The sequence below is a fragment of the Lactuca saligna genome, chromosome 9 (genome assembly GCF_052625555.1).
Source record: "Lactuca saligna cultivar CGN05327 chromosome 9, ASM5262555v1, whole genome shotgun sequence".
Classification (NCBI taxonomy): domain Eukaryota; kingdom Viridiplantae; phylum Streptophyta; class Magnoliopsida; order Asterales; family Asteraceae; genus Lactuca; species Lactuca saligna.
Window position 1 is genome coordinate 16997247 of NC_136425.1, and position 11554 is coordinate 17008800.

Below are 11554 nucleotides of genomic sequence, written 5' to 3' on the forward strand. Positions count from 1 at the left end.
CGACCGGATACTGCCTAGCATATCTGGGTGCTGGCCTCCCCTTCGGTCCTTTCGACCGGATAGTGGGGACTATTTCACCCCCTACTACTACCACATAACAAATATATCACATAGTCTATCTAGCATGGCTGGGCGTAACCGCCCCTGCGGCCCCATCGACCGGTATTCTGGGGGACTATCTCCCCCTACTGTCACTAACACGTAACATAACACAGTAGTAGCAACCCTAGATGAATATTACAAAGACAATCATATAATCACACATCTCCTACTGGTGGGCCGGCATTGTGGCCTTAGACCCACCGCTACTGGAAGGTAACTCACCTCAAAGTAGCTGCTGAACTGATCGGGAACTGACTGACTGCTGCTGCTGCTGCTCCGGAAATCCTCCGACTGTAATTCCCACAACATACTCAATCACACACTGCTAACTGTCCTTTGGGTAAAATGACCATTTTACCCCTGGTCAAGCCCTAAGTCAAAGTCAGAGTCAACTTTCAGTTGGCCCGACTCGCCGAGTTGGCTCTCCAACTCACCGAGTCCCTATCCAGACGATTGTCTTGAGTCCCTGATTCTACTCGTCGAGTTAGGCTATGACTCGACGAGTTCTTCTTCTAAACTGACATTGAAGTTCTTCGTCCTACTCGCCGAGTTGTATGAACAACTCGTCGAGTTCATCTTCATCCGATGAACACTCATGCTTAGACTCGCCGAGTTGTATGAACAACTCGCCGAGTATGTTCTTGATCTATGAAGATTGCCTTGGACTCGCCGAGCCAGGCCATGACTCGCCGAGCCAGGCCATGACTCGCCGAGTCCTACCATGGGTGAGTTCAGCTTCCAACTCACCGAGTCACACCCTATGACTCACTGCTCAAACTCGATACAGCATAAAGGGACAAATTCGGTGACTCGCGAGCAGACTCGCCGAGTCGCATGAACGACTCGCCGAGTTGTCGCCATGCATCCATTAAATACACCGATTTGTTCGATTTCAGTCCATGCCAATCATAGATCTGGGCTTCTAAGACACGAATCACACGTAAAGTTTCCAACTTTACGTGTAGATATTCACCAATATGGATTTTAGGGTTCAAAATGCCTCAAAAGGGTAGATCTAGGATGAACAAGCCACATGGGTCCATAAAGCTAACAGATCTGAGCTCCTGGAGCTCAATCTTGCCTAGATCTAAAGGCCAATCAACTTATTACGAAACATTATACACATACAAGCTTGGGGAATGGCTCAAGAGTGTCTTAAATGAAACCTTAAGCATGGAAACAGGGGGAAAATGGGATATACCTCAATGAAACTGCTGAAAAATACAATGATGCTTGGATGGCTCTTCTTCCTCTTGATCTTCTTCCCCTTCTTGCCTCAAAGCCTTCAAGAACACACACAAATAGCCTCAAACTCTCAAGGAACAAGCTTAGAACGAGGGTTGGGAGTTCTGGGGGTGAATGGGGGCTGGCAAGAGGCGGATATGAGGTTTAAATAGGGTGCAAACCCCTGAAACTTAGGGTTTCATCCAACAGCGGTGACTCGCCGAGTCCAGGATATGGACTCGCCGAGTCGCCAACTTAAACGTGTCCTGGGTCTCGTCCCTACTCGGCGAGTCGAACCTATGACTCGCCGAGTCCAAGGCTAAAAATGGAAAATACTCAAATAAGATTTACATACCAGGAACCAGGTGCTACAAATACATTTAAACCATATAAATATTTTCTTTTCAATTAAAAAACATAGTTTTGTATGAATACATCTTGTATTTAAATAAAAATGTGGTTTTTAAACCAAAAAATATATTTATATAGTTTAAAATGTAATAAAAAAATATATTTATACGGTTTCGAATGGAAAATAGTCAAAATTGAACAAAATATGATAAATGATGTTCGATTTGGAATAAAAAAAACATAGTGTCAAAACTGAAAGAAAAAAAATTAAACATAATGTCAAAATCGGGAAAAAAAAGGTGAAAACTTAGTGTTTTTTGTGGAAAAAAAATCCATTTTGACACGTTAGCATACCACATCATGAAAAACTGACACATCATCATGTCACGTCAGCATGTAACCTGGTTAACCGGTCAAATGGTCCGAATTATAAAAAATTAGAAAACACAGTATCAAATTTGAAACAAAAAAAAAACACAGTGTTAAATTACAATTTCGGTGTAAACTGAGTGTCTTTTATGTTATTTACCCAATAAAATATATTAACCTAGCAAGAAGTTAAATAGAAAAAAAAAACAAATATTAATGATTGGGTTTTAGAAACAATTAATCAAATCAATCTTAATTATAGTGTTTCTAGGCATGAACCACGTTAAACAAAATCATTGCTATAGTATCAAAGATTACATACTTTTTCCGTTTGGTAGTAACAAAAACAAAATCATTTCTGAATTTTCATATGATCTACAATGTAAAGACAATAACAATTCTTGAACTCAATCAATCAGAAGGAACACAATTAATCGGAAAGAATAAGAATGTCACACCACCACATTACTTTCCCCAACACTTGCTTCGCTGCTTCAATTCCTTTTTGAGAAAAACATGATCCACTCCCTCCAAGTGATTGTCATAAATAAGGCATGAAGTTGAATGAAGATCAACAAGTATAGCTCCTCCGAGGTTGTACTTTGTAAGAAGAGCATTCATCAAAAATATCTACAAGAAAATATTTACTTTTCTTAACACAAATCTATTCCATTTTGTACTAGCATAACTACCAGTGAAAATATTGCCATTAATAATATATCTTGTTTCTTTAATTATAAATCTATCTTATCTCCATGAGGGTTCAACACAATCATCAAAGTATTGTGAACTTGAGAGATCCAAAATCCATATATCTCTTTCGAAGAGCTAAAAACGACCATATCTAACACCTCCAACAAACATGACAATTGATCCAATTCAGTACCACTTCTCTAATCTCACCTCAAGTTCCACTTCCAAATCTCATTATGCTTTCTATTGGAAATATATCAGTCAGGTTCTTGTTCCAACCGATATAATATGGGAAAAGTAACCATTGAACTCTCACTTCCAATCGATATTTCTTTCCAAAAAAACGTATTATTTTCATCTCCAACTCCTTTTTAGAAGTCAACATAAGGGTAATACTTTTTCTTATGTAATATGTTTATTGAACATACTATCATCACTTAGATTGTTTCGGTTAAGTACTTAAGTTTGTATAAGGTTGTAAGGTATGTCCATCTCTCTCTCTCTCTCTCTCGCACGCATTATGTATGTAAGTATATGAGTTCACGCTGACGCTAACCAATCTGATGTTGGCGCTGATGGTCAATGTGTAGTATTTGACTCATCAAATTATAAAGTGTGACCTTATAATATCTCTCTCTCTCTCTCTATATATATATATATATATATATATATATATATAATAAGGTCACACCTTATGATCTAATGAGTTAAATACTTCACGTGAACATCAGCGCCAACATCTGATTGATCAGCGTCAGTGTGAACTTAATGATCTCAGTGATCATACGTATATTAGGCAATTATATGTTGTACATATAGAATAGATGTCTGATTTGTAATCTTAGTGATTAATATCATACCTTTACATAGATTAGTTACATCCCCAAAATAGTAGGAGCTTCAATTTCTGTAATCATATATATTATACTATTAGGGTTGAACCCTAATAGAGCTTGGTGTCGTCTTTGTGAACCCATTCTCTGATCCTTATAACCATATTCATGAATTAGAGTAAAACCTTTTGACATTTAGATTTCAAGGTGCATATGTTCCTATCCATATGAATCTTTTAATTCCAACCTACAGTCATAAGAAAATATTTAGGACAAACCAAAATCACATTCAGTTATCCTTCATGGACTAAACTTCGCTTAATCAAAATTTCTTGCCTTATTGCAGCTCAAAAGGCCCATCAGTGCTTCCATGTGATAAGTAGCTCACCCATATTAATCAGTGTGCTTTCATATGAATTAGAGTAAAACCTCTTGCCATTTAGATTTCAAGGTGCATATGTTCCTATCTATATGAATCTTTAAATTCCAACCTACAGTCATAAGAAAAGATTTAGGACAAACCATAATCACATTTAGTTATCCTTCATAGACTAAACTTCACTTAATCTAAATTTCGTGCCTTATGGCAGCCCAAAAGGCCCATCAGTGCTTTCATGTTGTAAGCAGCTCACCCATATTAATCATGGTACCTTCACTAACCTACGTGTTTAGTCTTTTGTAGTTAAATGAAAAACATAGAACTCATAGGCGTTGCCAAGTCAACTGGAAATGCAAAGAAATTAGAATGTGTCAATAAACACAATATGCTATCAACCTCAGGTTATGCTAGTGATAACTAAAAGGATCATTGTCAGTTGACTCTTGAAACTCTCAAGATCAATATGGCTCCCACTGACTTATTGACATATAAGTTTTTTCTCAAGAAACATTCCTTGATGAGCTAGAACCAATACTCAAAAGTTTGTGCAGACTTTCTTACAAGAAAACACTTCATAGAATAGGTATCAGTTTATCTTTTGTTTATTGATCAACAAAAACATCACAACTCCAATTCCAATTGTGCTAGAGTTAGAAAACATTATTACTCCACATATTACGAGGTGTTGTTATCCTTCTTAGTTTTGAAATTAGTTTCAAGATATAATTAATAGTTACTAGAGCATTGCTCTAAAACTTTGATTTGGAACAAAGTATGACTCATCTTATGACGAACCATTTTTGACAATGTTCGATTCCTCTTCTTAGTCATACAATTAAACTAAGATGTTCTTATAAGATTAATTGTGATACAATTCCACAATTACTAAGATGTTCATAAAACATTATACTAAAACAATTTCCTTACTTTTCTAGATTGGAGAATCTTTTATCATTCTGCCTAATAGATTCTTCTATTTGTTTTGCTACTTACTAAATCTTTTCAAAGTATCATAATTCTGTTTAATCTTATAAACACAATCTTATTTACTGAAACATCAATAAATCATGACGAATAGAGCTATCGTCCCTTGTAGTGGATTTGAAGAGTCTGTATCAATATGTACTAGATTCATTAGTCTTTCACTTGCCTCACATAAACATGTGAACAATGATTTAAGTTATAATTTTCCAATAAACAAGATTCTCATATATTATACAATTCGAATTGCATGACACAAAGTATTTGCCGAGTTGGTGATGAGATATCTTTTCACTTGGTCAATTTAACAACAAACATATTGATAATCAAAATTGAGTTACAACTTGGGTATTGAATTTGTGATTTACAACTATTCGAAGGAAGTTGTCACTTAATAATTCATAACAAAAATAAATCTTAAAACAAGTCATTTCCATGAATCCCTCGTATAATTCTCAAATAATCGTTTTTAATTTTGACTTTAAGTTAAGGTTGTAATTGGTGCAATATCTTGAGCCTTCTTTGCTATGATTGTAGAAATTATTTTATTATCTCTTAAGTGATGATTGATCTTGTAATGTTATTTTACTTTTACGACATTGTTCTTTTAATTTTTTGTATTTTAGTATGAACTCTTTACTTTATATTTTACTTTTATTTGTTGTCTGTGATTTCCAATTTGTTGAAAAGAAATCCGTACGTTAAATTTCTTTTTTTAAAAACGACAATTACTAGAAGTAGTCTAAAGTAAAAGGAGATAAATATTGGTTTTTCAGAAAAATAAAGAAATAAACGGAAATGTAGCGTTTTTTAAGTAACTTGCATTTTTTCTCCCGAATGATAATAATCAAAAGGATGTGGTATTATGTGTTAAGATACTTAACTTAATATACCTTGTATAGTATATTCACTCTTATATATATATATATATATATATATATATATATATATATATATATATATATATATATATATATATATATATATATATATATATATTAGCCGTTACCCGCGCAATGCTGCGAGCGACCAATATTTAGTTTCGACAATTCGTTTCAAATTGGTTTAAGATATAACATAGATACAAATTGGACAACCAACTTGTCGTGCACCTCTAGGTAAATAATTATGTTTATACTTTAAAAAGATGGCTATATGAAAAGAAATATCTTAGTTTATAATACCATTTATTCATGTTTTTAAATATAACATTGTAAATTTAAGTAGGAAATGATATGTTATTAATGGGGTAATTTAAATATGTATATTATATCATGAAAAAAAATACATGTAAAAGATTGGATGAAATAATACACAAAAACAGTTTTGTTTTATGAATGTAATCTAACGATTTTAAAAATTGTAATAAATCACACTTAAATCATATTCTATCAGCAATTAGTTTACTATGATTTAAATTTGGTTAATGCCAAGAAAAAACCAAAAACAAAAGCATATATACTAAGGGGTTGTTTGTTTGCCTCTTAATTGGAAAATTAAGAGGCAATCTCTTAATTTTTCAGATTCAGTGTGTTTGGTAGCATCTGAATAAAACCCTCTTAATTTATAAAAATCCTCTTAATTTTTCAGATATGAAACCATGTCTGAATTAAAAAAAAAAAGACGCGTATTCCTTTTTGCCCCTTATAACATTTCAGGAACCATCTTTATTTCTCTCTACTCCATCAACGACACCACCTCTTCTCCCTCCCGCTCCATCTCCAATCTGCAACCTTCCGCCGGTCTCCCTCCGCCGCCGACACCAGCCCCGCCAGCGATGCCGGCGCCGACGCTGACGTCGACAGCCCCGACAGCGACTCCGATTCCACCGCCCCTTCACCCTCCCACCGATTCTAGGTAAGGTTTTTTCTTTCTTGCCCTAAAAATCGATTATCTATTCATAGATGGTTGTTATTTAGTTTTTTTTTTCCTGAAATCAGAAGCCCTAAAACTTGATTTTTAAATCTGGAGATGTTTTTTCTGAAGTTGCGTTTTTCCTTCAGATTTCTCCGGGTTTTTGGTTGATTGATCGAGTTTAGAGGGGTTTTTTCTGGAGTTGTGTATAGGATTTGAATGTGGGTGTTTCATTTATGTACTTCAATTGTAATGATATTGGTGTCACTTTTGGAATGTGAATTAACTGGACTTAAATTTCAGGGATTTCTTTTTCTAATCCCTTTTTGTTTTATAATGATCAATTCAGTTTTGAAGTCGATGAAAATACTTCCATTAATGATTGTATATATTTCCATTGAGCTTATTTGTTTTGTTGTTGAATTATCAATTGCAGGTTGAAATGTTGGAAAGAAAATTGAGAGGCTATCAAAGGGCATGTTTCATGTAATGATGGAAAAAGAGTATGAATAATTTTGTTTAGCTTGAACATTTGTTGTTTTTCATAATCACTTTTCTTTTTCTAATAGATTTGCTGATCACACCAAGGTATTTTGTATGTTTTCATGGATTTGAAAGAATTTATGTTGTATTTTGGATTTGTGTTTAATTTGGATTTTGTATGGTGTTAAATATAAGAAATAGCAATGTATTTTTATTGATTTCTCTATTATAGAATCATTAATTTCACCTTTTCCTATTAGAGAATTGTATTTTATGAACATAAACATTAAATTCAACAAAAAAAATACAAAGGGTAAAATGGTCATTTTTGTGATTCAGCATAGCAATTCAGAGGTTCCAACCAAACAACTTATTAAAAATTCAGATCTTAAAAATTCAGACCTTCTTAGAAATTCAGACCTCTTAAAAATTCAGAGCTTAAAAGTTCAGATCCTGCCAAACAGCCCCTAACTCTTAGTAAAGGTCTTTTTTTTCTTTAGTAAATCTAATTTTGTTTTCTAAAGACAGATTAAAATCATAGTATTCTTAGTTTGCTGATTCAAATTAAAAATCATTATTCGGTAATTGTGTCCTATTTATTTTAATTTGGGTTCTTTTAACAATTATCAAACATTAAATTCAAATGTTAAGATGTATAAGATTATTAGATGCAGTTATTCATGTTTTTGTTAGCGAATAACAGGATTTTAGTTCATGGTTATTCAGATTTAGTTAAACCTACTCGATTGATTCAATAATCAAACTTCAACTCATGTAGAATGCTATACAATTAATTAACAATCCATGGTAACATACCAACATTCATTCATGTGTCATACACACCACCAGAAGGAATGGTGAAAACTAAATAAAAAACGATGACTTAACATAACATCTTATCTTTCCTAAATAATCCCATAACAATTGGTATTTTCAACTTAACACGTTCTGATGTCATTTCAGATATTCTTTCAAACATAAAACTGGAAAATGAAGTGAAATTTTCAAAATAAAGAAATTATACTTTTCACTCAACTGTAAAAAAAAATATATCAGCAAAAATGGTTTACACCATATTGGAGTATCAAAATACTTGCAAGGATGTGGTGATGTGGGTAGAGAGAGAATGACACTGGAAAATTACCTCCAACCAAGGGCATGTATGTGTGGGACAGCAACCCTGCTGCTATAGGCCTACAACCATTTAAATACATGCAGATGCAGCCATGAGAGCGATATTATCTGAACACAAAACAAATATGTAGATTTTCAAAGCACATAGTCCTATTAATAAAATGAATAGTAAGTACGCAACTATTGTTTGGTAGATTCTTCAAAGAAAATGGTGAATATAAAAAAGGATAGTAAATTGTAGTAGGATGCTAAAATAAACATATAAATGAAAGTACGATGCTATTCCTTGTATTTAGTTGTTTTCAATGCAAAGAATAAGATAAAATGGAAGTACGGTATTAGCTAATCTGCAATTGCATTCAAATATTAAGAATATTTATAATACCAAATGTGCAATTTGGGTTAAAAAAAACTTAACTTGAGCTTGTAAGGGGAGATAATTCTCTAGAATAAAATCACTCTTTCTTTTAATCGTGAGAATCACAATCAGTTGAACTGTTGAAGAGATGAAGTAACAGGTCCTGCTTCGAAAAAATGAGAGAGTGGACATCAAATGAAAAAATTATCCAAAACCTATAAATCAGATAAACTAAAACAACTTAAAAAAATAATAAAATTCTTACAATCCAAAAACAAAACCAAGATGAATTAAACACAATAATCATAGTCAAGTTTTGAAATATATTGAATTAACTTGAACCAATATTCTGCACATTGGGTGTTAGGCAATATACTCCTGCAAAAAATTATGTAAAACAAGCTCATAAATTGTGAATAAAATAAACAACTAACCCTAAAACTGGTTGGAAATAGTGTGTGCTGATCTCATCAAATAATCTGGCATTTATGAATAGCTCTAAATAATCTTAAACAACATAGGTGAGTGTAAGAATCGATATATCCATGAAACACAGAGTAAAATCATTATATGACAATTAAGTAAAACTAAAAAAAAACATGGAACAGAGAATTTGATAGAACTATTTACCTGGATAGTGGTGAAGATGGAGATGGTTAGTGAAGGCTTCAACGTTGGGGTTTAATTAGAGTGTGAATACAAAGATAGGGGAGAAGACAAAGATGGTAGACGATGGTGGTGAGGTCATGATAACAGTTCGATTTCTGTGATTTTCACCCAATTCATAACAAAAATTGTTATTTTTCTTGAAAACAAACATTAATTAAATGGATAAGGATTCAACAACTACAGTAAAATGATAGAGTAATAAGATATTTCCTTCATTAACTGGAGTCCATATCAGTACAGATAGTTGAAGATATACCTGAATTGATACAGATAGTTGAGAAATGTCAAAAGGACACAAATACCCTTAGTACCACTTAAACAAGAAAGCTTTACTCTAGATACACATATACAAGAATATTTAATATACAAATGATTACCCAAAATGTAGACAAACATCAGAACCTGAAATGGAGAGGAAACACCGGAAATTGAGAGTAAACATTGACGATTATGTGATAAATGACTGAAAAGAACACTTAAAAATTGCTAACAAAAACCTGTATTGTTAGATAACGTTTGTAAATTAATAGTGTTTGCCTCCTGGTTCTGCAATAGAGAGAGAGAGAGAGAGAGAGAGAGAGAGAGAGAGAGATGGTTGGAGACCTATGACCACAAAAAGAGAATATGTGTGTGCATATGGCTTAAAGAGCACTAACCTTGAAATCGTGTTGGATCCTGGTCCACTGTGACACTTGTTGTGAAAATGGTTGTCTGAGGTTTCTAGAGAGTCGAGTGCGACCAGCTGTGAGTAGTAGATGGTTAGGTCTCCAGGTATGTGTGTAAAATGCGTAACACTTACGACCTCACAGATAAGAAATTTTTTGCAGTCAATTGGTCATATAAGGGGATGGGGCAGAGATATGAAGAAAAAGATTCGTTCTAGACTTGACCGGTGCAATCGATCAAAATCAAATAATTAGAGAATAGAACAGTAGCATATGCTAGATGTCGAGAGATGGGGGTTGTGAACGGTGGTAAGATGAAGTGCGATGATGATGAAGGTGGCCTGTTTGATGGTAGTGAAGGTTATGTGACAACAAAGTTTACTGATGGTGTTGTGATGTTCGATATTCGGGTTTCTAAAGGAGATATGCAAGAGAAGAGAAAGGCAGAGGTGTTTAGCAGCGACTGTAATGGTCTCAGTGGTCAAGGTGTGGTGGGTAACTGCGTTGAATATGGGAGGAATTTTAGAGTATTTAATAGAGAGGGAGAGAGTTCAAGGAGAGAAGAGATGGCGACTCATCTAGGGTTATTCTACAAGGAAGGGCTATAGATACTGAGATAAGAGATGATATATAAAGTTTATCTATAGACTGATTCAATTGGCAAAATCTGAGGAAGACGGGTTCTTCTTTGACCAGTTCAATTTGAAGAAGAAAGCCAAAGCCTATTCAATATGTACGTAATTCATGTTAACCGCGTAAGATTTGGTATTTTTCTATGCATAAACTCATTGTAAATAGCGTAATAAGGGTTATACCTCTTAAAATTTAATATTATTTTATTAATGATTACTTGTACTAACAGATTAATGGTTTGGACGTCTTAAAAAATATTATTATTATATTGAATCTATTTATGGAAATAGTTGGATTTCTATTATAAGGTATTATATATATATATATATATATATATATATATATATATATATATATATATATATATATATATATATATATATATATATATATATATATAACTTTTTATTTCTGAAAGTATTGAAAAGAAGATCTCAAGTCTCAACAGCAAATTCTTTCAAGAGTAGCTTTTGAATGAGGAGTGACCACCACCGAAGGTCAAAGTATTAGTTGGAGTCCGGAATAAAATCCAAGTCAACTCGCTTTGACCGCTTTGCATTTTTCACACTTGTTTTATACGGCAAACACCGTCCATCTGTCACGAGATTCGAACCATTATTGACGACTTATTTATCAATTCACATATTTTTTATTAATGGCGTTTTCTTTGGGATGCTTTTGATTTTGATTTTATTAAAAGAATTATAATTTAATGAATTTGAAATTTAAAAAAGAATAATATATTGTGTCGCGTTTTAAAATTATGTCAAACGTGTAGAATTGCCGTGGGTTTTTCTAAGATTGATTCTACTATGAATATCAGATG

At 33.3% G+C, this 11554-nt stretch overlaps 1 long non-coding RNA gene across 1 annotated transcript; it reads right to left on the reverse strand.

Annotated features, from left to right (window-relative positions):
- Positions 1 to 8928: 8928 nt before the first annotated feature.
- Positions 8929 to 10637, reverse strand: LOC145018760 (uncharacterized). The gene is made up of 4 exons (XR_013667150.1): positions 10087 to 10637; positions 9808 to 9976; positions 9392 to 9686; positions 8929 to 9139 (listed from the first exon to the last, which is right to left on the reverse strand). It is a non-coding gene; the product is annotated as an uncharacterized LOC145018760 (long non-coding RNA).
- Positions 10638 to 11554: the final 917 nt, after the last annotated feature.